Source organism: Monodelphis domestica, chromosome 4, assembly GCF_027887165.1.
Source record: "Monodelphis domestica isolate mMonDom1 chromosome 4, mMonDom1.pri, whole genome shotgun sequence".
NCBI classification, from domain to species: Eukaryota; Metazoa; Chordata; class Mammalia; order Didelphimorphia; family Didelphidae; genus Monodelphis; species Monodelphis domestica.
Window position 1 is genome coordinate 313,609,027 of NC_077230.1, and position 7,047 is coordinate 313,616,073.

The following is a 7,047-nucleotide window of genomic DNA, read 5'->3' on the forward strand; positions in this document are numbered from 1 at the left end:
TGAAGAATGTGATATGCCAGTGAGTAGTGCTATTTGAAGTAGTCTAGTTTAAAAAAAAGAAGTGAGGGGAGATTTCTGACTTATCCTGGAAAATAGTATTTGCTCCAAATCTTCATACGCTCTCAACAAGTATTCTTTTTTCTTTACCTCCAAATCAACAGGTCAACAATCTCTTATTAAATGCTTAATATGTGCTAGGTAAAAGGCTAACATGCCCAAATTTACTTCTACATAGTCCTCTCATTTCAACAAATGTAATTTCTTTTTGATTTGTTATTTTGTCCTTCCTACTCCTCTCCCTTTTGGTCATATTTTCCTCCCCCTCATCTAATTACATTCCTTTTTTAAAAATATTTATTAAGCATTTTCCTGATGCAAGACACTTGGACCCTGTGGATGTAAAATAAAAATGAACAATTCCTTTTTTCCATGTTCAAATTTCAGTGTTACTATTCATTAATTGTGTGACCTTGGGCAATTCTCTTATTCTTTTTGGCCGCAAATTTCTTCATTAGTAAAATTAAAGGGCTTAAACAGATAACACCTAAGGTCCCTTCTAGCTCTAAATCTTATGACCCTTTGAATGACCTTTCCAATTACCCTGGCATTCAGTCCCATTTCCCACAAGTTCCCCCAAAGTACAAGAACTGTCCATACCCCACTTTTTTCTCTCAGACATAAAATAAAATGAAATATTAGCTATTTGAACTAAGATAAAAGAAGAGATGGCATGGAAACTTTATGTTTCCTGTGTTGACTTTATTTGAAAGAATCATTTCCTCTCTATTTCTGGCTAAGAATGCTATATAGTATTTCTGGTATTTAACTATACATTTCCTGCCCATAACCAAACTTTGGCCATTCCCCATGAATTCAAGGATACGGGATGGATGAGCAGTGAAATAACTTGGCCACACAAAGCCTCCCATCTATTTGGTACATACTGAAGAAGGATTTGTTGAATTGGGAGCAGTCAAATGTTTATCTGATCTAATTTCATCCTCCTTGCTTCTTTGGTCTTCCCCAGGACACTGGTAATTTGAAAGTCAGGGCTAGTTCTCTCCTTTTAGTCGTACATACTAATAGATGACCAGTTTTTCTTCTACCTTCTGCATTATCACTTGGCTGCTTCACTGCTTCACAGCCTAATGAAGAATTAAGGAAGAGTGACTTGGGGCTTAAGGAAAAGGATAACCAATTTTGGGATGCTACCATAACAGGCTTGAACTATTTGCTGTTGAGGAACAATTTAAAAAATTAAAAAAAAAATTCTTTGGATATAGCTTTTCATTCAGTTAGTCAATCACTGAACTGAACTGTTATTTGGTCCACATGGCACTTCTCATGTACCTGTACTGCTATGTATTTTAATGTGTGCATCTCTCACACCTTCCAAATAAATTATAATTTCCTCAAGGGCACGGGGCATATCTGAGACCCACATATAGATACATGTATCATATGTGTATTTTACATATATGTGCATGTACATGCGTATGGGTTTTATATATGTGTGTGTGTATATATATATATATATATATATATATATATATATATATACACACTTAAATATGAAGCAGCTCAGTGGTGCAATAGATAGGTCCTGGGTCTGGAGTTAGGAAGACCTGAGTTCAAATCCAGCCTTAGACACTAGTTGCATGATGCTGGGCAAGCCAACTTGCCTTGGTTTCCTCATCTATAAAATGAACTGGAGAAGGAAATGGAAAAACGATTCCAGATGGTAACAGTTAACACATCTTCCAATTTTGAGAACTTTAGGAGAGGAAAAGACTTCATTAATCCCCTTCATTTTATTAGCAAATAAACAAGGAAAAAATTATAAGGAAAATGAAAAGGAAAGAAAATTAGGGATATTGGGGAGGGGAGAAAAGGGAAGGAGAAAAAATATATGTATATACTTCCATTATAGGACTTCATCTATTGGACATTTAGATAAATTTAGGAACAAATACTTGGAAAGGTTTTTATTTCCTTGTTCTAATGAGAGCTTCCCCCCCCTCCCCCATCTCCTCAGGCTAGACCCTTCTGTGACTCCAAATCTGAGATACATACAGGACAATTCACTCACCCACCCCTCCTCTTACATCATCTGAATTACCTATGTGAGTCATAGATATACACACATACACATACTTCCAATATTCTCTGAATCACAGAATCTTAGAAGAGAAAGGAACCTTCAAAGTCATTCAATCCAACTCTATCATTTCTTTGGAAAGGAAAGAGTATCTAGTGATGCTGCTTCATTTACAAAGTAACGGAGGCAGTGATTTAACTCATTACAATGAATAATTTCATGATATTAATAATTGGTTGCTGCCTGTCACTTTAATACTTGGTAGAAAATAATAATAATTGTTCCCTAGTGGCAGCAAATAATTTCCCTAAGGTGAATGAATGCAAATATGTCCCCTTGGGAGATGACTAATCTGGTGTTTTTCTTTGTCTTTGAAATGCTCCTAATGTCCCACACTAAAAAACAAGATTTATTTCAACAAAGAATAAACATGTACTATGTCTTTAGTAGCAAGCCAAGCACTCTAGGAAATGAACGTCAGTAAAAAATAAATAAATAAAAATAAAGATTCCTCTTTATTTGTAAAAACAACTTGAAGTGACCAGGCCTTTATTACTTAAGACACTAATGTACTTGTCTGATTTATAAAGTATTTCCCTATTCTCAGTATATATGTTCTAACATAATAATTAACTAATTTTTATGGTGAAGGAGATGAGAAAAATATTGTATCGAGAGGGAAATAATTTATATTTTCTTTCTTCCTCAACCTCCTGGAGAATAGGATGTTGACACTATTTGACTACATATTGGCAAATGGAGTCTAGAGAACAGTGATTCTACCAGTTCTAATACAAAATAGTTGTAGTCTTAAGAAAAAGTTATTTAATCCCTCTAAGACTGTTTCTCCGAGGGAGGAAGAAAGGTAAGGAGGGAGGGACGGAAGAAAGAAAGGAAGAAAAAGAAAGAGAAATAAAAAGATTTTCATAGATTCTTAGTTGGCAAGAACCTCAGAGGCCGTCTATCAAGTCATAAAAACCCTGACTGTTCCCTTCTTGTATATTCTTTCAAGATTTCTTAGACTTGTATAGATTACTTCCTTATACTTTTTTTTGAAGTCCTTACTATCTTAGAATCCATATTAAGTATTGGTTCCAAGGTAGAAGAGTAATAAGGGCTAGACAATTGGGGTTGTATTGCCCAGGGCCAAACAAGTAGGAAGTGTCTGAGGTCAGATTTTAATCCAAGACTTCCCATCTACAGATCTGACTCTCCATCTACTGAGCCTCCTTAACTACTCTGTGAATACTTTTATTAATACTCTCAAAATAATGTAGCCTCCAGCTGTAAAAATTAAAATTAGATCTCAATAATGAAAATATATTTTAAGAGATTTATTCAATGATCATTAGAAATCAAGTAATAAAGAGGATACAAAATAAAGACCATGTGCCCATGGCTGATTAGTTATTTTCAAAATCTTCTTGATTAGCTTACCACTGCCACCATGTTCACTGCATCATGCCAAAAAAGGCTGTGAAGAACTGCCCACTGAATATTTATTCCCAGTGTGCCTCAGGGCCCAAGAGGCGAGTGCCCACAGCTTTGGCAGTGGCCATGCCTCAATCTGACCCAGGGAGGGAGGGCTGCTCCACTCTCTGGCCACAAGGGCGGGAGGCATGCCAGGCCTGGGCAGGCAGGCTGACTGCGGTGCTATTTCGCAGTACCCCAGAGACAGTAGGCTGGGGAGGGGAGGGTTAGGGTGGGGTGGGGATAGTGGAAGACTGGGCGGGGCTCCAGCCCACATGCAATGGAGGAGTGCCTGGAATCTATTACCACTTTTAGCACCCTGAAAAATATAGCAATGACTTTACTCACAATTTTTCCCTCTATGTACTTTTGTGAGACCTTATTCTGTGTTAAATAATATCAAAACCAACAAAAGAAACAGATTGACAGATGAAGTTAGAAGCATTTGCTTGCGTATGATGTGTACAAATACCAACCTTCAATTGACTATTTAGCCAATGAAATTCAGCAACAAAAAAGTCACTAATAGGCAGGTTAAAGAATCTCCCCTCCCCCTCACTTATCTTAGTTCACAGTACCCCACACAAGTTAAATTATATCAAGAACAATAAAAGAAACCAACTGATAGATGAACAAAGAAGTCACTAAGAAAGTAAGTTAATTACTTTTTGGTTTATTAGTTATATATTACAATTATACATTTTTGTTAAACTATAAATATCACATAATTATGTTGTTGCTTTTTTTTTTCTTGAAGTGACACACCACCCAAATTATGCTTGGTTTTTTGGCGAATTTTGACACACCAAGCTCAAAAGGTTGCCCATCACTGTAATAGGCTCTGCTGGATACTGTGAATTTTAGTTTTACTGGACCCTGCTTAGTCTTTAGAATTCTAGCAACCAGGAATGTATACACCCCCACCTAAGGATTAACTGTGAGGATGGCCTATGACGGACATGTGCTAGCAAGTGACAAATCAGAAACAACTGACAGACCCCACCTGGGCTGTTTTAAGCCAGGCTTAAGCTATCATTGGTACATGTAAGATGCAGGAAGTGATGTAAAGAATTGTCTATATATTTTGTGTCACTTCCTCTCTCAATTCTCTTGCTCTCGGAGAGGTTGGGCTTTCACAGCTCGGAAGCTTGGGAGCTCCTGGGGTGGTTTGGTGTTTGAGGCTTGGCAATGAGGTTACTGGGAGCTTTGTAGCATGGTTTAGGTGAGGCATCTTCCCTGAGCAACTTTGGCGAGTGGCTGCTGATTCCTCCTTTCCTTTATCTCCTAAATCATTATCCTACTAGGAAGTACTTCATTTCAGAGGGGACCTTGCGGCTAGAAGCCAAGCTAGATTGAATCTTCTGAGGAGGCCTCACCTTCTGAACTTCCCTTGGCTTAGGCTACGCAGGAGAAATCTTATACCCTTTCCTCTCTCTTCTTCTTAATTTCTAACTTCTATTGTAATTAAACCACCATAAAAATCCCAAACCGACTTGAGTATTTTATTGGGATTGAATCCCTGGCGACCACAAAAATAATATATTCCGTCAACAACCCTAAATTTTATCCCTTACAGTACATTGGGTTTGAGATATTCCTGGGACAGTTTGAAAGGTGCATAGAGTATCTCATGTATTGCCATAGATAAAGGAAATCTAATGTATTAATGCCCTTATGGAGTGACAATCTTTTGGAGAATACTCAGCAGAGTGGGTTTCCCTTGTTACTTTGACATGCAGTTTAAACATCCTCTGATTAGGCTGGTAAGAAATACCAGTTGGTGTTTATGCCCTGGGGTTTTGGGTAAATGCTAGTCCCAAAGGGCTGAACCTAGGGTAGCCCAAGACTACATCTATATGTTACCAAGTAGTTCATAGATATTTGTCTCATTATTTTTAGAATGTAAACATTTTGTGAGAATTGTTTCATATTTGAATTTCTGGAACCTAGCACTGAGGCTGGCATGTGGTAGGATAATATCATATATTAATAAAATATATGATAATTAACAAAAACCTAGTTATCAGTTTTTCTTTTTGTATAACTTCCAGATTTTACTCAATTTTCCCAGGGACCAAAGTGGAAATCAAAATTAAAAACACACAAAAAACAATGTAAAAGGAAGTTTTATATCCACTCTGTTATAATAGCTAGGCCATCAACCATTTATGCATAATGCATGTTCAGTGATTTATTTTAAATGAGGAATTAACCAATTTCTGAAGGCTTTTGATAGCACCTGGATGTATATTTTGTGTTAATCACACAGCATTGCAAATGGGCTTTGCATCTACTTGTCTTAAACACTGACTCCAGATAATCGACTAATTAAGTTCAAAGTTTTGTTTTTATCAAGATTAAGTTTTAAAGATTTACCTTTTGCTTCTCTTCTTCCACATATGTATAACGGCATCTCCAAATCAGCTACTGCAGTGAAACTCACTAATGTAAATTTCCTTTTTCTAACAATGATTTCCTCTATGCAGGCCTTCAAGTTCTCCTTTGATTGCAGTCCCCAAGATGGCTAGTCCTTAAAAGTTGTCCCAGCCTCTTCTCATACTAGAGAATTCACTTGTGAGTGGCCTGTCTTGCCCCAAATGGCACTGGGGAAGGGGAACAGAAGTGACCTGAACTAGATGCCCATCCCCTTTCCTTCTGGCCTGCTGGAGCCTCACATACATCTCTTCTCAGTTCCCTTTTTTCCTTAGTTCCCTGGCTGAGCACAAGCTGCTTCCTCCTTCCCCAGGAGAACCATGCCCAGAGTGGGCAGTTGAAGTCTATTGCTTGTTATCACAGAATGGTGGACAGAAGAAAAGCAGGGAGGGATGCTAGCAGAGACTACAGGAGAGGAGCGATTGCTTGAGAATTCCCAGAGAACAAGCCTGACTAGGGGGAAGAAGGTGCCACTTCAAGGGTGGCAGACTGGCTTCCACTACTTTAGTTCATCAATAACTCATTTGATTCTTGATGTATTAGCTTGTGACACATAGGGAACAATCCTGCAAATGAGTCTGAGCAGTTGTACAGATGACTGAGGAGAGAGTAGTGCTGAATTCAATCTTTAAAGTTGATCTTGAAGGGCACTTATGTCAAGGTTCCAAATGGTCCTTCTCACCTTTTGAGGGGCACAGACCTCATCCAACTCTTGTGGTTTCTTAGAAAAAAAAAGAATAAGCAGAAGAATGGGGGAGGGAGATACCACAACTCTGGGGCTTTAGAAGGTAAAAGCAAGATGATTAAAAATCACGTTTTCTGTAAAGAAACCCCAGAAACTTCACCAATGAACAAGTATTCAAAAAAGAGAATCCTTTTTAATAGACACATTTTCCTCAGCTTTTGGCACAGTAATCCCATCCCTATAAACCTCAAGCCAGTGAAAGACAGGTGGAGAATTAATAAATACTAAGACATGTTTACTAGACTTATGACCTCAGGTCAATTATATGCCAAAATATATTTTCTAGTCATGAAGCTAACTA